This window comes from Phocoena sinus, chromosome X (assembly GCF_008692025.1).
Source record: "Phocoena sinus isolate mPhoSin1 chromosome X, mPhoSin1.pri, whole genome shotgun sequence".
NCBI lineage: Eukaryota > Metazoa > Chordata > Mammalia > Artiodactyla > Phocoenidae > Phocoena > Phocoena sinus.
The window spans coordinates 101,017,921-101,041,017 of NC_045784.1; the positions used below are offsets into that span (position 1 = coordinate 101,017,921).

The 23,097-nt window shown below is 44.9% G+C and overlaps 1 long non-coding RNA gene across 1 annotated transcript in view; it reads left to right on the forward strand.

Moving 5' to 3' along the window:
- The window catches only part of LOC116746956, a 36,412-nt gene that overhangs the window by 7,764 nt on the left and 5,551 nt on the right, over positions 1-23,097 (forward strand). The window contains exons 3-5 of the long non-coding RNA XR_004347931.1: positions 1,727-1,802; positions 7,903-8,002; positions 19,356-19,409. This is a non-coding gene — a long non-coding RNA (uncharacterized LOC116746956). The remainder of the gene's footprint in view (positions 1-1,726; positions 1,803-7,902; positions 8,003-19,355; positions 19,410-23,097) is intronic.

The following is a 23,097-nucleotide window of genomic DNA, read 5'->3' on the forward strand; positions in this document are numbered from 1 at the left end:
AAAATGCTTATTTGTTACAAAGGGCAAAATAGTAACTTCACTGGGGAGAAACCTGGCAGACACCACATTAACCAAATGATCAGAGTTAAGATCAATAGTTGTGGAACAAACTGATACCATGTGCCTCTTGGTAGGATGCACTGAGAAGGACACAACATCACATCTGTAGTATTCTTGCCAAAACAAATAATCTAAATTGAGTCACGAGGAACCATCAGACAAACCCCAAATTGAAACCAGTCAGTATTTTTCAAAAGTGTCATGGTAATGAAAAACCAAAAAAAAAGAAAGACTAGTGAACTATGCCAGATTAAAGGAGCTGAAGGAGACAGGTGTGATCCTAGACTAGAAAAAGGACATTGTTGGGGCAATTGGAGAAAATCTAATAGTCTGTCGTTTAGGTTATAGTGCTGTATGAATGTTCATTTCCTGATTTATAATATTGTACTGTGGTTATGGAAGATGTTAACATTTGGAGAATCTGAGTGAAAGGTATATGAGAATTCTTTGCGCTATTGTGCCCCTTTTTTCATTGTCTGTACTTCCAAAATGAAAAGTTGAAAATGAAGCATGAGGGACTTCCCTGGTGGTCCAGTGGCTAAGACTCTGCGCTTCCAATGCAGGGGGCCCGGGTTTGATCCCTGGTCAGGGAACTAGATCCCCCAGGCCACAACTAAGAGTTCGCTTGCGTCAACTACAGATCCCACACGCAGCAATGAAGATGCCACGTGCCACAACTAAGACCTGGCACAGCAAAATAAATTAATAAATAATAAATAAAAATAAATTTAAAAAAAAGAAAATGAAACATGAGTTATTTACCTCACCCCCAAATATCCCTAGGTTGATCTGACTGCCGTGTGCAGCGTGGCTTACAGAGGGGCCAGACTATAAGTGGGGGGACCAGTCAGGAGACTGTGGCACTAGACCAGGGGAGAGATGATGGTGGCTCAGACTAGGGGGATGGCAGTGGAAATTGAGAGGGGTGGATGGATTCAGCATGCATTTTGGCATCTCCACAGGAAGGACATTGCACAGGAGGGAATAGAAGGGAGACCAGCCTCATTTGAAAAGGATGTTCTCTGCACATTACCTTCAGATAAAATATAGAACAGAATAGACCCTGCATGTCTATATGGGCTTTTTCATTAGTTTTGTGGATTCTAAATCCTCTAGTATGGAAGCTGGACCATTTAGCATGGAGATTGTATTTTATCTTTTTTTTCCTCTGTAGTTTTTTTTTTTTTTTTTTTTTTTTTTTTTTTTTTTTTTTGTGCGGTACGCGGGCCTCTCACTGTTGTGGCCTCTCCCATTGTGGAGCACAGGCTCCGGACGCGCAGGCTCAGAGGCCATGGCTCACGGGCCCAGCCGCTCCATGGCATGTGGGATCTTCCCGGACTGGGGCACGAACCCATGTCCCCTGCATCGGCAGGCGGACTCTCAACCACTGCGCCACCAGGGAAGCCCCTCCTCTATAGTTTTTAATAGTGTTCCTCTCACCCAAGGGAAAACAAGGAAAGGAACTTTCTTTGGTTCCCTCCTGTGTCTACCTCTGCCAAGGAGTTTTCTCTTGAGAATCCCTCTCTGCTCTTTTTACGAAAGAGTTTGAATTCTGTGTTGTCACTCAAATTGTGACCTTTACAGGGTCCCGTTGGTCAACTTGGGTTTCCACATGATGTGCCCTTCCCTACATTTACGCTCAATAAAAATTTGTCTGTTTTTCAAGGCTCAGCTCAAGAACCACCTCCTCCAAGTTGTCTTCCTGGATTTACTCAGCCTAAAGTAATCCTTCTTTTTCCTAGGTAAGTCATAGCTCTTAGTTTATTCCTTTTATTTAGCCCCCATTCACTCTTTCACAGTTACGCTCATTGCTTTGTACTTATTTGTTTATTTTGTTTGTTTGTTTGCTTTGGCTGAGTGGCATGTGGGATCTTAGTTCCCTGACCAGGGATTGAACCTGTGCCTCCTGTAGTGGAATCGTGGAGTCTTAACCACTGGACCACCAGGGAAGCCCCTGTACTTATTTGTATTCATGACTTACCTCCTCTCCCAGATTTTAAATTCCTTGAGGGAAGGTACTTAGGTTGTTCAACTTTAAATGAATTATTTTCTTTCTCATCATCAGATGCAAAAGAGGTTCAACAGTAAAATAAGTTGATAAGTTCCCCCATGTACCTTGAATCTAATCTTTAGTTTCTCTTGTTTCTAGTAAGGACTTTTCCTGTGAAATGCTGGAATCACTCCTTTGTCTCCAGCAATCTCCTTTGTAACTTAAAGCCTGTTTTCTATGATTTTCTTTGCCATTCCTTTGATGGAGCTGCTTCCACCAGGGGGAGCTCCTTACTATAGCTAGGTCAATTTTTTTTCTTTAGAGGCAAAAGAAAGGAGACTTCATCAGGCAAAATATCAAAGCAATGGGAAAATAAATAATAGGAAGTAAGAACTGCACATACATCTCTTGGGACTTGACTTGGTCTCAGCACCAGTTGACCCAAATGCCATTTCACTTGTTATATTGGGTTCTGGTATGATTCTGGCCCATGTGTAAAGATTTCCCTCTTCCCAATCTTTTATTTCTTCTACAGATATATACTGAGCATATGCTTTGTGTCAGATATTGTTATAGATGCTGAGGCTTCATCTGTGAACAAGACCGACCAAGTCTCTGACCTCATGGAGCTTATTTCATATGTGGGCAACAGATAATAAGAAGTAAGTTAGATAGATAATAATATGTAGTATATTAGATGGGGATAAGTGCTAAAAAGAACAAATAATGCAAGGTCTTGAAGGCCATTGTAAGAACTTTGATTTTTACTATGAGTGAGATGGTAAGCAGTGGGGGATTTTGAGTTAGAATGGTGTGATCTGACATGTTTTAAAAGGATCACTTTTGTTTTTTGGATAATACGTTATGTTTAAGGGGATAAGCTTGGGCCAGGCTGGTGACACTGGAATTTGGGAGAAGTTGTTGGATTTGGGGGTATATCTTGAAGGTAGAGCCAATTGGATTTGCTAACAGATCAGATGTGGGATGTGAATGAGGAATCAAGGAAAACAGGGTCACCATGTTACATAACACCAATAGCATTGCATAAAATGTGGCTTGTGCCCCCTGGAGCTGTATAACACAGTGTTTCTGTTCGAGACGATGCCAAGGTTTTCATCCTGAGCAGCTGGAACGATGGAGTTGCCACTAACTGCAGTGATAAAGACTGTGGGTAGACAAGGTTGGGAGTATATTGGAAGTTGACTTTGGGATATGTTGAATTTCAGATGCCAGTTAGACATCTAAGTCTAACTCAGATGAGGAGTGAGCTGTGGGATGTATGAGCCTGGCACTCACAGGCGTGGTTAGGGCTGGAGATAAACAGTCTTGAGTCATAGGCATCTAGATAGTATTTAAAGCTGTGAGATGGATGAAATCACTGGGAGTGAGGATAGTTAAGAGAAGGGGACCATGGACCCCGCCCTGGGGCACTCCCACAGCCAGAGGTTTGGAAGACAATGAGGAACCTGCAAAGGAGACTGACAAGGAGTGGCCAGGAAGATGGAAGGAAAACTGGAAGAGAATGGTGCCCCAGAAGCCACGTGAAGAAGCCACGTGCTTCTGGGAAGGGGGGATGATCAGCTGTGAGAAGTGCTTCTGGTTGGCCAAGCAAGATGAGGACCAAGAATATTCAGTGGACTCTAGCAACATAGAGGCCAGTAGTGGCCCGGATAAAAGCCTTTTCAGTGGACAAAAGCTTGATTGGAGTGGGTTCAAGGGAGAAGGGGAAGAGAAAAATTGTACACGGCGAATATAGACAAATCTTTTGAAGAGGTTTGCTGTCAAGAAGAGGAGGGAGATGAGGCAGTAACTGGAATGGTGTGTGGGAGAGGGGGTCAAAAGAAGGTATCAGAATGGGAGAAATAGAGCCCAGAGGTAAACCCACGCACCTATGGTCAATTAATCTACGACAGAGGGGGACAAGAATATACGATGGGGAAAAGACAGTCTCTTCAGCAAGTGGTGCTGGGAAAGCTGGGCAGCCACATGTAAACCAATCAAGTTAGAACACTCCCTCACACCATCCACAAAAGTAAACTCAGAATGGGAGAAATAATGGAACGTTTGCCCCAGGAGTACTCACTGGTCATTGGAGTTCACTAGTCCGTAGTCACATGCGTTTCTGGGCATAGTAGCCAGTAACCGTCAGAGAAGCTAGATGTTGAGGGAGGGGAAGTTGCCAGTAGGTTTGACTGGAACAAACTCTAAGGAAACCCGTGGGCAGCCTTTGCTAAAACTGGACTCAGACCCTCTGCAGTTAGAGAAAGGGAGAGTGTCTCCACGTGTGGAAATGGTTGGGGCCATGAGCTCTAGCCATCCCCCTTGTCCACTGGGTGATTCCAGCCTCCTTTGCCAACCTTGAAGGATCTGGCCTCAGTTACACTGAAGACAGCCCGTAGATCCGCTTCCAGAAACATTATTATCTCTTATTACCTAGAGAAGGGAGAGGAAAAGAAATTTCTATAGATACTGTGAGCATGACAAAGCCCTAGGTAGAGTTTGAACCAAGTGGGAAGAGTGACATGAAAATTCAGGTCACAGTTCCACGAATGACATCCCTGTTCCTTGGCAAGAAGTGACCTCAGCAGCAGAAGCCATTGTCGGGCCAGGCTTGCTTCTTAGCTCTGCGTTTTGGTGCTGATGGCTTGGAAAACACATACAAGTTTTACTGGTCTCCATGTCCTGTTTTTATTTGAACTTGTTTCCGATTCTCACGTCTTCAAGGCCCAGCTCAAGTGTCACTTGTTCTGCAGAGCCTTCTGTGAGCCCCGTCTCAGGCAAAATGAACCATTTCCTTCCCTGAGTTTCGAGACCACTTTTTCTCTTTCTCTCTTCTCGCACATGTTACGCTGCGTTGTGTGTGGTTGCAAACAGAAAACGCAGCGGTGTAGTGGATAAGAGCACGGGCTCTGGAGCTAGGCTGCTTGGGTTTAAATAGTGCTTCTTGCAAATTGCTTGCTCTCCTTGTGCCTCAGTTTCTCACCTGTCTTATCTCAATATAAAATAGTAGTAGTAGTAGTGCCCTCATAGGGATTTTGTAAAGAGGAAAGAATATGTGTGAAGTACTTAGAACAGTGCCCAGCATGTAGTAAGTGCTCAATAAGCTTTCGTTATTTGTCTCTCTTCTCCTTGAGGAATAAGATGATGCCCTTATGTTAGCACTGGGCTTGGCACAGAGTGCTAGGTGCCTAACACATTTTTGTGTGACCAAACCAGGTTCGTGTTTAACGGTTTCGTATGTGTATAGCCCTTTCATCAGCTCACTTATTTATTACTGTGTACTGCTCCATGTAGCGGTTAAGAATGAAGGTTCTAGGGCCTGATGGCCTAGTTTGTATCATTGCTTAGCCACTTACTAGCTTCTTAACCCCTCATTGCCTCAGCTTCTTCATCTGGAAAATGAGAAAAAATATAGGAAGTTAAACACGGTTACTGAACACTTGGGTATTAACTATATTTATTGTTAATCTTATCATTAATTAAATGATTTAATAAACATGTACCATGTTCCGTGGACTGTGCTAGACAATAGAGATGAAGAGGGGAGTATGGCTTGGTTCCTGCTCTAAGAAAACCTCTCAGCTAGTGAAGGCAAAAGTCAGTATGTATAGAGCCTGGCAGAGGAAGGGAGCAATGAGGGGAAATGGGAGGGCAGTAAGGTTTTCCAGAGCAGGTACATCCTGAGCTTTGCATCTGTGGGTTGAGGGTCCTGGAATAAGAATGCCACATGGGTATCAAAATCCCTTTTGTGGTTCATCAGAAATGAGTTTTATAACAGATTTCTGCCATCAATTTCTTTAACAAGACCCCTTAACGAGAGGCTCCACCGTGTATTTGGAAACCCGGAGAAACCATTCTGGGCCAACAACAACGTATCATCAGGCCAACCTAAGTGTACCAAAAATGGTTTTGAACAGTTTTCCTTGAGCAAAACTCCTCTTTCCTTTTGTAGTTAAGCCAGAGAGCCCTCGCAGGCAGAAGACCGCATTCCAGGTGCCTCTGTCTTGCCCTCTCCCTCCCTCCCAGTGAATTTTCTGAAAAGGCTGGCATTTATCTTCCCTTCCTCACCCCAACAATCAGGTGAGAGGGAAAGCAGAGAGCGGTGTGTTTTCTAGGAAAAGATCAGGACCCCTTTCTAACTCACACTTGTGATAGGGACCTCTCTGAGATGGTGGGATGGGGCTGTATTTGCATTCTTGAGGTCAAGGTCAGAGTATGGGTAGATGAAAACCTTTGTCTTTTGTCTCTTAGAAAACCAATAAAGCCAGTGAAGCTTGTCTATATTCCCCAAGTAGTTCATAAGAACAATAGAATTCAGAGTTCCTGGTGTTCCTCTGGAGCTGATTTTGGCAAGTGATAAGCAGCTTGTAAAAGGGCTTATTATTGAGTAGAGTTTTGGCTGCCTGACTTTTAAGGTTGGTTATTTATTTTGCATGTTGTATAACAGGAGCATTGGGCAATGCTCAGAAGAGGCCTTCTGGGTCAGAGAGTAAGTACTTCTCTGACCATCCCCTCCCGCCAGAAGATTCCGGGTGCGGAGCACGGGCCCAGGCCGTGGCTTTCGTGCAGCCCCTAACCACCAGACAGGCCTTCTCTTAGGGGTTGAATACATGAACATTTCCATCCAGTCCCAGCCCGAGAAAAATATATGTGTGTAATTTCTCAAACTTACACTGATAATGTGACCTGCCTTTGAAAGACGTGTTTTTAAAGACACGTTTTGGTCACGTACAAGTAGTCATATACAGGGTCCTTGTCATCTGAGTTGGTAGGTACTCTGAAAGGTAGGGCTTTCAGCAGCTTGTGAATAGTGCCCAGCCAGAAGCATCCCCAGCCCTTTGAGTTCAAGCTCTAAAGCGATGTGCCTCCTACCTCATGCTGGCCTTGCTGGCTCTCCAAGAGGGATCCAGACATTTTAGAGACAATGAGTGAGGGAAGCTCCTCTTTTTTCCTATTCCAAACTTGAAAAGTGAACTGAACCAGGGCCCTCACGAAACTGAGATGGTCTCGACAGAGAGAAACTTACTGGTGGCTCTTTTTTCACTTTTCTCTTGTTTGATTTTTATGGGAACCTGAACTTATGAGGAACTTCTGTTTATAGAGGCTATAAGCCAGCATTTGTGTCCAGGGGTGTTAGTAAAATGGGAAACAGCAGGAGGTTATAGGTGCCTGGGAAGAGATTTCATGAGCCATTGAATGAGTTTTGGATGCTTTATGATATTTTGAAGACACATGTCTTGGGAAAGGTGGCCTTTACACTTGAAGTTACTGTTTTAGGCTGAACCATCCTCCCTCAGAGACAATGTTTTGTTGAAGAAAGTCTTGGAAAACATGTGAGATCCAATCATCCTCTTAGAGTTTGTGAGTAAGTGTGACTAGGTTAAACTTAGTGCACTAAAGTCTCTGGCATTGGGGATGGGCCGCTACTTTGGCTCCTGTATTAGTCAGGATAGGGTAGACTCTGACGCAGTAACAAATAAACAGCACAGGATTATTTGTTGCTCACGTAAATAAGGTTTGATGCAGACTGGTTGGCTCTCTTTAATCTTGTTGCAATGCCATCTGGCACACGTGACCTCCAGGGGCATCATGGCAGAGGAAGAGACAGCTGGAAACCCGTATGCCTTAGTTGCCTCATCCCAGCCCTGACACACGTCACTTCACATATTTCAGTGGCAGGAACCAATCACTTCGCCCCAATCTAACTGCAAGGGGTACGTAGAAGCATACTTGGTGTATTTGGTGGCTGTTAACAGTCTCTGCTACATCCCCTGGGTACCAACTGACCCTTAACTTCCCACCCCACTCTCAGGGAATGTATGAGTGATGCTGATTTTCTAATTCTGTAACAGCCTGGACTGTGAAGACCAAACCAGCTCTCCAACCTGACAGACAGCGCTTGTTTTATCTAAGGAAAGGGGACAGGATGGGCAGCGCTCACCTGTTTGACAGGTACAGTCCTTTTCCTTGTCCTCCCTCGTCGCTCACCATGAAACACACATTCTCACTTCTGCTCTGTCCTGAGAGTCACACTCATATGAACAGAAGAATTGCCCCCAGGTCAGACACCTTTGTCACTCTAGTCCCAGGTTCCAGGTCTGACTGGAACTGAGGGAGTGTTTGATGAGAAAGTGCAAGAGTTGTGTTTATGAAGTTCTCACAAGGTTGGGGCAGGCTGTCCATGTCTCTAGTGGTCCTACTGCCCCAGGGTTGAGTCACCATAAATTAATTTACGGCAAACCCTCTGACAAGATTGAGGGAGCAGAATTCCCCCAGTGTCCAGGAGTATCACTGAGATAGGGAACTCACTCCCCTCCCAAAGCCAAGTTTTCCGCAGTTAAGACGGTCCTTCTCCCAGGAGGAGGATGACCAGTAGAGCCATTTCCAGATTTCTCACTAGAAGTGAGGACCAAATTCCCAGAAGGGACCTGAGAGTAAAAAAGTGGTTGCCTTCTCCTGTCTTGACTTAGCGTGTTTAGCTGAACCATAACCACTAGAGTATACTAGAGTGTATGTGTGTGTGTGTGTGTGTGTGTGTGTGTGTGTGTGTGTGTGTGTGTGTATAAAAATGGATCCTGTGATACTTGGTGACTTTGGCTGCCCAGCCCTTGCAACAGTTTTCTTCTGTTGTTGTTATTTTCCCTTGGAATCACAGGCGTGAGGAAACTAAGGAAATAATAGTTTACTCTTACTGCCTTTAGTGTCTTCCAGAGGAAGGGGGTGGCTGGAATCAGTGTACACCAATCCAGGGAGTGCACATCTGCCAGAATTGCAGCTCAGCTTCCTTGCCTCCGGCGTGTGTGTCTTTCTGCAGGGTAGGCCCTAGACCAGATGTAAGTAAGTTAGCCGCAGGGTGACTGCTTGGCTGGTTAACTGGTTGGTTTAGAAGGGTGTGAAGGGGCAGCAACATAAGGAGGTCGGGATTAGGCAGGGCTGTATCTGAAAGAGGGGCAGGATGATTAGTTTTTCCTTTCTCTCCTTTGGCTTCATTGCGATACTCTGTGTGGGTCTTGTTAGCTTGAATCTGGATGAGACTTACCCAAATAGACAGTTCTGAGATACAAATCACATCCCCTTACCTTCTAGAATCACTGCCAAACTCATTATGGTTAAAAGATTTCTAAGACTCAGGTACAGCATTCACTTTGGTTGGAGTTTTCCATTTAAATTTATTTCACACATATAAGCATTATGTCCTTTATGATGTGTTTTTAATTGTTTATCAGTTATTCCAGATTGAACCACTTTAAAAAATTTCTTTGTGTTTTCTTTATGGGAGAACATCGTTCGATGGTTGCTGTTTACATTCCCCCCCTTTCTTTCCCAGAAACAAAATTTTAATTCTTCACTTTGACTTTTTCATGTCCTCCTATTCCTGTTTCATACTCCTGCTGTTGATTGACACTTTCCTCACTAAGTTTCCTCCTACTTCCCAATATCAAAACCTAAGCTTTTTTCTCTTTTCCATATCTTTAGTTTGAGATGTTGTGTATGATTTCTAGTAAAACTGGTAAGTGATCGAAGATACTTAACTTTGAGCCAGTTAGACTCTCTCAGCCTTCTGTGATCTTTCCAAGGACTTCAAAGTAATTCACCTTGAAAACTAAAATATGTCATTGTAGTACTTCATTTATCATCTCCAAATATCTGGGAACTAGGTAGAGGCAAGTTTTATCCCTTCTACCTTAAGAATGGTCAAATCGAGTTTCAGAGATGAACCTTGTCATCATCCTGCTGGTTGTTTGATGTCCAGGCCAAAGTAATCAAATGCTGACCTGTGGATTCTGCATTATGACCTCCATCCTGGGCTAAAAAGGACACTGGGACAGGCTGAAGGAGACTGCTCTGCATCGTGTGGGTGTTAATGGTCTGGCAGAGGCAGGACTCTGAGGTTATAGGTCCCCAGAAGGCAGGGACCCCAGCATCTAGGCAATCCTCCTTTTATATCTTATGCGTAGCTGGGCCTTTGGGGCCTGACCCAGCTCTCCCAGCAGGACCCTGTGGTAATCCTCGTCTACAGAGGATGTGGACACAGTGGGGATTTAGCTGTCAATAATATAGACAGTAGAAAATTTCAAATGTTGCTTCTTAAAGTAACAAGTGATGGCTGAGGATGCGAGAGAGAATGGCCTTCTCTGCAGTTTATCAAATGAAGTATTGACTATGAAAATGGTTTCTAAATTGTAAAAACATGGAACACATGATGGCTATTGGTACTACATTATAAATTGCATGTGTTGTTTTTCTCCCAGGATTTTAAAGAAAGACCTCAAGGGTCTCAAGTATTACCATAGTTAAGAAACTTCAAAATTCACTTTATTTACCTTACTTCTGTTTAGTGCATTTTTGTTTTGCTGGAAGGTAGAGCCCATGGCTTAGTTAGTTTTTCTCCAGCTTCACTGAGGTGTAATTGGTATGTAAAAAAACTGCAAATAGGGCTTCCCTGGTGGCGCAGTGGTTGAGAGTCCGCCTGCCGATGCAGGGGACCGGGTTCGTGCCCCGGTCCGGGAAGATCCCACATGCCGCGGAGCGGCTGGGCCCGTGAGCCATGGCCGCTGAGCCTGCGCGTCCGGAGCCTGTGCTTAGCAACGGGAGAGGCCACAACAGTGAGAGGCCCGCGTACCGAAAAAAAAAAAAAAAAAAAAAACTGCAAATAATTAATATATGTATAATTTGGTGAGTTTGGACATGTGAATGGACCTAGAAGACATTATGCTAAGTGAACTAAGTCAGTCACAGAAGGACAAGTACTGCATGATTCCTCTTATATGAGGCGTCTAAAATAGTCAGAAGTAAGGATGGTGGTTGCCAGGGGATGGGGGGATGGGGATATGGGGAGGGGGTTGGTGTTCAATAGGTGTAAAGTTACAGATATATAGTACAAGATGAGAAAGCTCCAGAGGTCTGCAGTACAATGTAGTGCCTGTAGTTAACAATAAGGTATCATGTGCTTAGAAAATGATTAGTGCAGTTTTTTTTATGTCATTGGGTTTCTCTCTGGATCTGCCTAAGCATGAGAATTCACCTTTTTATGTTCATTTATTTTTATTTTTCTGGTAAAATCTGTGTATGCACATGTTTTATTTACTTATTTATTTATTGGAGTATAGTTGCTTTACGATGCTGTGTAAGTTTCTGCTGCACAGAGAAGTGAATCAGCTGTATGTACACATATATCCCCTCTTTTTTGGATTTCCTTTCCATTTAGGTCACCACAGAGCGTTAAGTGGAGTTACCTGTGCTATACAGCAGGTTCTCATTAGTTATCTGTTTTATACATAATAGTGTATATATGTCAATCCCAATCTCCCAATTCATCCCACCCCACCCTCCCCGCTTGGTGTCCGTACATTTGTTCTTCACATCTGTGTCTCTGTTTCTGCCTTGCAAACAGGTTCATCTGTACCATTTTTCTAGATTCCATGTATATACGATATTTATTTTACTCTTTCTGACTTCCTTCACTCTGTGTGACAGGCTCTAGATCCATCCACGTCTCTACAAATGACCCAATTTTATTCCTTTTTATGGTTGAGTAATAGTTCATTGTATATATGTGCCATGTCTTCTTTATCCATTCATCTGTCGATGGACATTTAGGTTGCTTCTGTGACCTGGCTATGGTAAAGAGTGCTGCAATGAACATTGGGGTGCATGTGTCTTTTTGAATTATGGTTTTCTCAGGGTATATGCCCAGTAGTGGGATTGCTGGGTGGTATGGTAGTTCTGTTTTTAGTTTATTAAGGAGCCTCCATACTGCATACTGTTCTCCATAGTGGCTGTATCAATTTACATTCCCACCAACAGTGCAAGAGGGTTCCCTTTTATCCACATGTTCTCCAGCATTTATTGTTTGTAGACTTTTTGATGATGGCCATTCTGACCGGTGTGAGGTGACACTTCATTGTGGTTTTGATGTGCATTTCTCTAATGATTAGTGATGTTGAGTATTCTTTCATGTGTTTGTTGACAATCTGTATATCTTCTTTGGAGAAATGTGTATTTAGGTCTTCTGCCCATTTTTGGATTGGGTTGTTTGTTTTTTTGATATTGAGCTGCATGAGCTGTCTGTATATTTTGGAGATTAATCCCTTGTCCATTGCTTCATTTGCAAATAGTTTCTCCCATTCTGAGGGTTGTCTTTTGGTCTTGTTTATGGTTTCCTTTGCTCTGCAAAAGCTTTTAAGTTTCATTAGGTCCCATTTGTTTATTTTTGTTTTTATTTTCGTTACTCTAGGAGGTGGGTCAAAAAAGATGTTGCTGTGATTTATGTCAAAGAGTGTTCTTCCTACGTTTTCCTCTAAGAGTTTTACAGTGTCCAGTCTTACATTTAGGTCTTTAATCCATTTTGAGTTTATTTTTGTGTATAGTGTTAGGGAGTGTTGTAATTTCATTCTTTTACATGTAGCTGTCCAGTTTTCCCAGCACCACGTATTGAAGAGACTGTCTTTTCTCCATTGTATATCCTTGCTTCCTTTGTCATAGATTACTTGACCATAGGTGCCTGGGTTTACCTCTGGGCTTTCTATCCTGTTCCATTGATCTATATTTCTGTTTTTGTGCCAGTGCCATACTGTCTTGATTACTGTAGCTTTGTAGTATAGTCTGAAGTCAGGGAGCCTGATTCCTCCAGCTCCGTTTTTCTTTCTCAAGATTGCTTTGGCTATTCGGGGTCTTTTTTGTCTCCATACAAATTTTAAGATTTTTTTGTTCTAGTTCTGAGAATTCACCTTTTTAATTTCCTCAGTGCTTCACAGTTTTGGGGATAGTGCAGGGATGCTCCTCTGTTGGAGGTTAGAGCAGATTCCCCAAGCCCTTACTTTGTCAGCACTTCACTTTCTGAAAGAAGAATCTGGCACGGCCTCATGTTTATTCTTGGTTATTCTTCCCAATTTTCTGTCACTCAGAGCTGTCTGAGCCAGGGAGTTGGTGTGGGCACAGAGGATTTTGAGGCCTGGCCTGATCCCAGGCAAATATTCAGTAGCACAGCACTTAACCCCAGGCCAGGTTTCTGGCAACTTCTGTTCTCTGGAAATTTCCCCCAAACCTGGAAAGAAGAAATAGCCACAAACTCCCTCAAACACACAGAGATAGCACTAAAGTCACAAACTTTATTCCCCAAGGCACTTTATTTTCTAGTGCCTTGCTTATAAAGTAGCTATAAAGAGTTTTGTAATCTGGTTCCTAGCTGTACAGATTAGAAGCAACAGGAAGAGATGTTGGAGTGGGGGATGGGGGGAAAGAAGCTCAGAGATACTGACAGAGGAAGTGCTGGCTGAAGGCCTGATATCCTGAAAAGAGACAGAAACTAACAAAATGGCATAACATAATAAAGCATGTTGATTCTGATTACTCTGAGTTAGCCGGAATGGGAAGCGTGTAATATATACACGTATATTTCATGTCATCAAAGATACTGTTTAAATGTTTTGGTGTTTAAAGGATACGATTCCCTTATCTGTACAAATCCAGTTATTTCTAACTCTGCCATACCTCACCTAAGCTAGAATTATGGGGTATTTCCTGTGATGACAATATTATGCTTTTTTATAGTGAGGATTTGAAGCGCTGAGAGGAGCTGAATCTCAGTCTTGTTTTGTGAGAGTGATTCAGGCATTGAATAAGAATGTGATTTGAATCCTGAATTCATTCATTCTCGGATTTGGCACTCAGTAGAGGCGTCGCATTTCAGACTTTATCTAAGGCTCCCTTAACTACCTCTAGGCTTTTTCTGACATTTTTGCGATTGGCCTAGAAGCCACCTGTGATCCTCTGTGGAGGCCCGAGCTGTGTGGGAGTGCAGCTCAGGGTTTGGGGTTCCCAAACAGGAAGTGATTTCTGTCCTCAAAGAAGTCACTGCCAGCCTGTCGTCTGGGTTCACTGTGCTGCTGGACCAGCCCAGCCTCTTCGTCACCACCTCTGAGTCAGAAGTCTGGGCAGGGCACAGAGGCTGATGTGCATATTCCACTCTGGCAACCTATCCCGTTCTCATGGCCATGAGCTTTCTGACCGGCTGCTGTGAACTGGCAGGCCTTGGGTGGGAGGGATGCTGGTCGGGCCAGAGCTTTCTGCTGCCGTCATATGCATCTGCAATTACCTCCTTCCTTCCGCTGGTCGATTAATAGTCTGGCCACGCACCTCTGCCGGCAGGAAAGTCTGTTTTGTTCACTCCTCTCCCTGCCTGACCCCCCACCCCATGACACAGAGCGTGATTGACTTGGCTCAAAGCAAAGAAGCAGTGAGGCTGCAGAGCCTGTAAAGCAGTCAGAAACATGTCTCACTTAGCCCTTGCAATTGTGCTGCCTTGGCTGAGCCTCTTGCCTCCCTCCCCTGTGCTGGCCTTAACGTGCTTCACCAAGGGATGGTTGCTAATTTGGAAATTTAACGCATCCACCTTCTTTGGGGATGATTCTTATGGCAGTAGAACTACTGAATAGGGCTGAATACCACTAAAATGTGGTAAAGCACTGGACTGGAAATCAGGAAAACTGGGTTCTGGTCCTGGATCAGTTGTGTGGTCCTAGACAAATCTCTCTCTCTCCCTCTCTTTTTTTTTTTTTTTAACGTCTTTATTGGAGTATAATTGCTTTACAATCGTGTGTTAGTTTCTGCTTTATAACAAAGTGAATCAGCTATGCATATACATATATCCCCATATCCCCTCCCTCTTGCGTCTCCCTCCCTCCCACCTTCCCTATCCCACCCCTCTAGGTGGTCACAAAGCACGGAGCTGATCTCCCTGTGCTATGCGGCTGCTTCCCACTAGCTATTTTACGTTTGGTAGTGTATATAAGTCCATGCCACTCTCTCACTTCGTCCCAGCTTACCTTTCCCCATCCCCGTGTCCTCAAGTCCATTCTCCATGCCTGCGTCTTTATTCCTGTCCTGCCCCTAGGTTCATCAGAACCATTTTTTTTTTAGATTCCATATATATGTGTTAGCATATGGTATTTGTTTTTCTCTTTCTAACTTACTTCATTCTGTATGACAGACTCTAGGTCCATCCACCTCACTACAAATAACTCAATTTCATTTCTTTTTATGGCTGAGTAATACTCCATTGTATATATGTGCCACATCTTCTTTATCCATTCATCTGTCGGTGGACACTTAGGTTGCTTCCATGCTAGACAAATCTCTTCTTCATCTGTTGGAGGGGGAGGGGCAACGGTTGCATTCGATGATCTCTATAATGTCCAAGGGCTCGTCCTTCCATTCTCTTTCCTGTTCATGCAGACAGAAATGTTTTGGTCCATTCTTGAGAGTGCCTTCTCTTTTCCTTGGTCTCCGTATCTCCCTTCACCTGAGCCTCTCTTGTGGTGAAGAAGTTATGAATCTATTTCTTTTGAAAGCTGCCCAGGGAATTGGGCAAGATTGTATTAGAGATGCCTAAGTTCTGGGAGTTTTGATTTTGGAACTGACATGGAATTCAGGATTAATAGAGGTATTGTAGTCCCATCTGGAATTTTATCTCAGAATCACAGGGAGATCAGCCCAGCTAACTGTGCTGCAGTAAGATTTGGAACTAGACATCTCAGCCGCAGTTTACTCTCTTGCAAGTGACTTGAGCGGGTGCAGGAGGAATAAGCTGTGCCCTCACCTCTCATCCTTAGCGCTGCCCAGAAAAGCAGGGGTGGAGGCTGGAGAGGGTGTGGCAGCAAACTTGGGCCCGGATACCTGACAAGTGGCCGACTTTATTAAATGCCCACTGTTTGGTGACTGAGCCAGGCATTGTGGAGCAGGGAGACTGAGAGGACAGCTTTCTACAAACAAACCCTGCCTGTTCTTGCTTTTGGGCCTCCATCAAGTTGTTTTCTCCAGTTGGCAGGCCTTCCCTCTCTTCTTAGCTTATTGAAAATCCTCACCATCCAGGAAGTTCCACCTCTTGCGTGAAGTTCAGCCAACTTTTACCGAGGCCCTTGCAGTTCCCCAGCCCTCTTTGGGGCATATAAAGATGAATAAAGACTTACTCCCTGTCCTCGGGCGGACGATGCTATATAAATATATTGTCCTGCTTGGGTCACTGTTGCTTCATGTTTCTTCCTTTCTCCTCTTCAGCCAAAGCTTAGGCCCCTTGAGGGCAAAGGCTGTGTTTCGGGGGGCTCACAGCCACTTCAAGTTGGGTGATTCACTAGAAGGACTCATGAGATTCAACAGTGGGTTTTAGTCACAGCTAAGGTTTCTTACAGCAAAGGATACAGAGAAAGGCAGTGGGAAAAATATACGCATTGCTCAGGCAGAGGCTTCCAAGTTCTTCCCTACCCAGGGCCACACAGGAGCAGCTCACAGCAAACTACAGGGACACCTGTGACATGTCTGTGCCCAGGAAAGTCCACCAAGTCTCAGGGTCTGAGGTGTTTATGAAACAAAACTCAGGACTCCAGCATCGAAAGCAGGTACATCATGGCTCTTCTCAAAACACTCCTGAGAGGTCCTCCTGAACTGGTACAAACATTCCCCATTTCTCTGGACAGATACGTAAAACAACAAGGTCAATCAGAGACATAAAAAAAGCCTTCTGAGGGCCGTAGTCCCCGGGGTAGGTCAAGAGTCAATTATGATGCCAGGCTCCCCTGGAGACACACAAGGACTGATTGACAAGACCTTCTGTTTTAACTCCTTCTTCCAAGCCGTGTCTGGTACAGTTCATGTCCCCTCTCAGAGCGCTCAGTGTGGGGCAACACAAGACCTGGCGTCTCCTCCGAGCTCCACTCAGATACACGTCACTATCTACTCACCCCATCCAGTCCCGTAGACACTGGCACGTGGACCTGTCAAAATGTGAACTCAAACCGCCCCACCCCCAACCACTCTTCCCCATCTCAGTAACTGTCAGCATCAGTTGCTCTATTGCTCAAGCCCGCGAATCTGGGCATCATCCTTGATTCTCCTCTTCCTCTCACCTCCCACAGCCAATCTGTAATTCCTGTTGAGTCTAACTCCGAGGCGTATCCCAAATGTGCCCACCTCCCATTCTTTCGACCACCCTGCTCCAATCCACCATCATCTTCCATCTGCGTTACTCACCTTCTTAATGTTTCTGTTTATCTCCCTAACGTTGTGTTCTCCCCTCACCACCCAGAGTGATCCTTCAAAATGTGTACCAGATGTTGTCACTCCCTGCCATTCACAGCCTCCAGTGGCTTCTCAATGTGCTCAGATTAAAATGCAAACATTTCACTCCCCTGCTCGCTCATCATGCTCCAGCCCCAGAGCCAGTGAGTCAGTCTGTTTCCTCCTTGTGTGATATTCCTTCTTCCAGGACTGTTCTTCCCCTAACTCTTCAAATGCTTGGATCCTTCTCATCCTTAGCATTTTATTCCCACCATCAGCCCCTCATGGAGACCTTCTCTGACCACCCTCTTGAAGGTAGCCTTGCCTCTTGCCTCACCTGAAATCATGATTGTTTATATATTTGCTGTCACTCAGCGCTGGCTGGAACATAAGCTTGTGAGAGAAGACGCTTTTCTATCTAGTCCAGCACCCAGCACCATGGCAAATTCAGAGTAGGCATTCAGAAATATTTGTTGGTGCATGTAGCAGATAATTAATAAATAATCAGTATGTGATTACTTAAAAGTGACGAGCCGGTCTCTGCCCTTAAAAGTTTACATTCTACTGGAAAGTTGGGTGAGAACCAGCAAAACATGCAGAAAACTTCTCTGTGCTTTCCGGTATCCAACATAGGGCATGTCAGTCCTGCTGTCCTGGACAGCAGAAACCAGCAGACTGCAGAGGGGCCCCATCGAGCAGCTCGAATCTCTCCAGCCCATTGCTCTCTTTGATGGGCTTCTAGGGGCTGTTGGAAGGGAGATACCAGCAGCCTGGAAATTCCAAATGGAAGGCAAGGATCATGGGGCACTGCTGTCTTCTGCAGGGTAGGGGCAGTGGTGTTTTTGCCAGAGCAGTGCTACCAGTGTACTTGCACCATGCTTCTGGCTTCTTCAGAGCCTGGCTTTATGGGTCTCAAGAGATCCTGGAACTGTCTAATATTCTTCAATAAATTTCCTTTCTACTTAAACTAGTCAGAGTGGATTCTGTAGTTTGCAACTAAGAACTCTGACCTATCTAACAGGTTGAGGGGGGGGGGGAAAGATGGAAAATCAGAATCCTGACTTATAACTGACACTTAAGCTTGAATGGAAAATGTTAAAATTATACTGACGTTGGGGGCATGACTTTGAAATTGAACTAACACATGTAACTATATCCAAGTGATACGCTAAGTTTGAGGCAGAGTAATTTATTTACTCACATGCCTGGGGAAAATTGTGTATGTGTTTTTTTTTTTTTTAGATCTTGGGGGTAGGAGTTTATTAATTAATTAATTTATTTTTGCTGTGTTGGGTCTTCGTTTCTGTGCGAGGGCTTTCTCTAGTTGTGGCAAGCGGGGGCCACTGTTCATCGTGGTGCGCGGGCCTCTCACTGTCGCGGCCTCTCTTGTTGCGGAGCACAGGCTCCAGACGCGCAGGCTCAGTAGTTGTGGCTCACGGGCCTAGCTGCTCCGCGGCATGTGGGATCCTCCCAGACCAGGGCTCGAACCCGTGTCCCCTGCATTGGCAGGCAGACTCTCAACCACTGCGCCACCAGGGAAGCCCTGTGTATGTTTTTATGTGTATGTACAGATCCATTAAAAAAAGACAAGCATTTTCTTCTTTCAGTTATATGCTGTTATAAACCAGCATAGCTTTTATTACAAGTATGTCAGTTACTGAGGGAAAGAGACTTAAAATATTTTAAGAAAGCAAAACTAAAGTATAGGGACTCCTCCCATACAGGAACTCACGTGTTCCCAGAGAGTTTAACAGAGAGTTAGCTTAAAATGTGTATCCTCCCTTATGGTCAAAGTCCTACAAGTAAAAACAAAACACCATTTCCCTTATCAAATTGGCAAAGACTTTTAAAAATGTTATTACTCAGTGTTGGTGAAAGTATGAAGAGATAGGTACTTATATGCCCTGCTGGTAGACATGTAAGTGAGTACAACCTTTCTAGAAAGCCATTTTACAGTCTGGAACAAGGGCCTAAAAAATGTTCATATTCTTTTTCCCAGTAAACTCAATTCTAGGAGATTCATGTTAAGGAAATGATCAGAGATTATGTGCAAGAATGTTCCTTGCAGCAGTTTTGTAATACCGAAATCTTGGAAGCAAGATAGCTGTTTAACACTCAGGAAATAATACCATCACAAGGTGAAATATTATGCAGCCGTCGTTATGGAGGGTTTTGAATACAGGCACGTAGAATGATGATGATGATGGTGGTGATGATGGCCAGCACTTATTGATCACTTACTATTTGCCAGGGACGACTACGCCTCTTCGCGGGAATTCTCGGATCCTTGAAACGACACTTTAAGGTGAGTGCTATGATTATTCTCATTTTGCAGATAAGAAAACTGAGGTTCAGAGAGCTTATGTAACTTGCCCAAAGTCACACTGTAAGTAAGCAATAGAGCCAGGGCTTGAATCCAGGCCTGACTACTCCAAATTTACATAAAGGCTGTTAACGGTAGTAATCTTTAGGTGATGGGATTATAGTGATTTTTAAAATTTTCTAGTTTCTATTTTCCTTTATGCTCTCAATTTTATACAATAATCACTTATCAGTTTTATAATGGGAAAAATAAATAGCAGCTCCTCCCAGGTATTCCTGCCACCCAGGGATATAGTGACTTCTGGCGGAAGTGTCCAGGAATGAGGGTAGGGCCGAGGGCCTTGGGGCGGGAAATACTGAAGAGTTTCCTTGGGCTCGGCCTCCCCTGCTCCATGGTTTTTCCTAAGAACACTGCCCCCTAACTGGACTGGACAAGCAGCCGCCTTGGTCTGGGTTCTTGCTCCTGTCCAAGTAGAGTCTTGCTGAGGAAAGGAATGGCATAAGAGCAGTGGCAGAGGGCGGGAACTGCCTGGGTTTTGAACTTCCTCCGAAAATTGCCTACCTAAATTCCTGGGTTTCACACTGCTTGCCTCATAGCTGTGTGCTGTGCAGCAAGAGTTCTGATTTGGCACCTCTGGTATGCTTCTCTGCCACCTCTACCTTTAGACCGGGGGTCAGTCAGCCTCCTTCTGGCTCTGACTGGGCAGCAACCTTGTTGAGGGGGCCTCGTGTGGCCGCCAGCGGGTCATCACAGCTTGTCCTGTTTCCATACGTGAATCGGCGACTCCACCTGCCACCTGATCACAAACGGTCTTTTCCCCAGACTTGGGTCGTTGAGGGAAGATGAGGCAAGAAAATGCAGCAGACTCAGCGTGACCCCCTGCTCTAGGCCTGGGAAAGCTTCCTCAGTGCTCCTGCCTTACCAAGAACAAGTCAGTCCATGAAAGAAAGACACTCAGGGAGTTTGCCTCAGGTTAACCGAGAGACCTGGGGATGAAACTGAGCCCTCCTGCTTTCTGGGCCCCCTGTGCCGTCTATATTTAGCCACACTGCCCCGAGCCTCGTCCACCTTGTCTGAGAGCCAAAGCAGGCAGTCTGCTCGTGAACAATTCTGTGCCTGCCAGCTCTCGCCAGCCAATCATTTAGATGTCTGTCTGAAAACGCGAGGCTCCCCTTGCACCCAACTCCGAGGGCCTGCAGAGAATACACACCAAGGGATTCACAGCCCGAGTTTTTCCCGAGGCCAAGTGACCTCAGACAAATGCCTGAAAGTGAAAGGCATGTGTCTCACTGCTTCACCTTGGCAGGGCTCAGCCAGTGGCTCCCTCTCAGACCCACTGTTCCTGGTCACAGTTCTTTGAGTGTGTTGACCTACTTTCTCCCCTTCGGAGGGAAAACAGAAACCAATACATGTCTCGTGAGTGCTCTTGCTTTCAGGAATGTTGATTCTTCTGCCCCCTTGTCCTTTCCACGCTCCATTATCACTCTGCTCTACCCACTTCAAGCATGACTGGAGCAGAACCCTGAGTGGCGCTTACTGTCCCTGTTCTACAGCTGTGTTTTCAGAGGTGGTGTGGCCCACACGTCAAGGGGATGGGGACAGAGCCTGCCCACCCCTCCTTTCCCTACTATAGCCCCTGCTGTTAAGTGGCATGCGCTGGAGTGAAGTTGCTTCTGCATGAGAACCTTCTGGGAATCAGCAGGGTGTCTCTGACTTCGTGACTGGGGGCATTGTGGACTGAGAGACATCCAGCTTGACTTGACCATTTCCTACATCTTCGATGTGGGCCTCCGAGAAGAGTCTTAGGTGGCTCAACTCTTTAGTTGCTTTGACAGGCAGAATTCTTCTTTGGACAGTGCGTACAGGTGACTCTCAAATACATACATTGAGATTCTCGGTGGCAAATTAATCATTTTAGGCTGTCTTTACCCTTCCCCGTATGCATGCCATTGCCCACTTCTCTAGACATCAGTTAGAATCAGCTTGGAAAATATATACGTGTTTTAATATCAGTCTGAGAAAAATTAATTAGATGGATAAATCCGCTGGGGTTCAGAGGTAGGTTATGGCTGCGTCGTATGATGGATTCCAGAGTGCCTTTGGGATTATTGACTGGCTTTAATAAGCTGCCATGTCTGTTCTCCATGACCGTGGGTAATTGAGTGTATCTTATTTAGCTCCTCTATCCCTGGCTGCTTTGTCTCCTTTCTTCCCAACTCGTCCCTGTGTGCAGAGCAGATCATATATAACCAGCCTGCCTTCTAGCATCCTATTAGATTTCATTGACGTTGGATAACATGTGATCTTAGAAAGGTTCCAGGTCCTTTTCACCAGCTCCAAAATCGTATTGGAGTCGTGGTGGCCACGGGAGGCTGCACCTCAGCAGCCGGCTGGGCCAGGGTTAGGGTGAGCCCTCCCTCTGGATAGCTGAGCCAGCAGCAGGTGGGGAGACAGGGTGTGGCTGCGGACGACAGTCAGGGATCTCTGCTTCTTGTGGCTGTAAAGTGCCTGTCCTGCACTGGGTCATCTGGGTTGGTTGGAGGCACAATGAGAATGAATAACAACGGGACCTCTTTCTCCCCAGAACCGGAGAGGGGAGGGTGCGACTGGGATGGGGCACGAGGGTGAACTGCAGGCAGTGGATAGAAAGGGTGATATTACTGAGGAGGTGAACGATGGAGGGGACGATAATGAAAGTTATTACCTTAACGTATGCCTCAAAGTTTCCCCAAGACACTGAAGTGAGAAGAGCCAGACTGGCAGGGTGGAGAGAAGGGGGGCAGCAGTTGGAAGCAGCTCACCGAACCTACCCTGTCATAGCCAGCACACTCTGGTACCACGCTGACCTACGCAGCCTTGTGTGGCGAGGGCAATGTGCTTTGTGTGCGCTCCCCAATATGGCAGTCATCAGCCACGTGTGGCTTTTGAGCACTTAAAATGTGGCTGGTGTGACTGAGGAACTGAATTTTTAGTTGTAGTTAATTTTAATTAATTTAAATTGAGCTACATGAAAAGATGCTCATCATTGCTAACTATTAGAGAAATGCAAATCAAAACTACAATGAGATATCACCTCACACCGGTCAGAATGGCCATCACCAAAAAATCTACAAACAATAAATGCTGGAGAGGGTCTGGAGAAAAGGGAACCCTCCTACACTGTTGGTGGGAATGTAAATTGGTGTAGCCATTATGGAAAACAGTATGGCGGTTCCTCAAAAAACTAAAAATAGAGCTACCATATGATCCAGCAGTCCCACTCCTGGGCATCTATCTGTAGAAAGCCATAATTCGAAAAGATACACGCACCCCAATGTTCATAGCAGCACTATGTACAGTAGCCAAGACATGGAAACAACCTAGGTGTCCATCAACAGAGGAGTCGATAAAGAAGGTATGGAATATGGAAGGAATGGAATATTACTCAGCCATTAAAAAGAACGAAATAATGGCATTTACAGCAACATGGATGGACCTAGAGATTATCATACTAAGTGAACTAAGTGAACTAAGTCAGAACGAGAAAGACAAATACCATATGTATGATATCACTTATATGTGGAACCTAATATGCGACATGAATGAGCTTATTTACAAAACAGAAACGGACTCACAGACATAGAAAGCAAACTTATGGTTACCAAAGGGGAGAGGGGGTGGGGGAGGGATG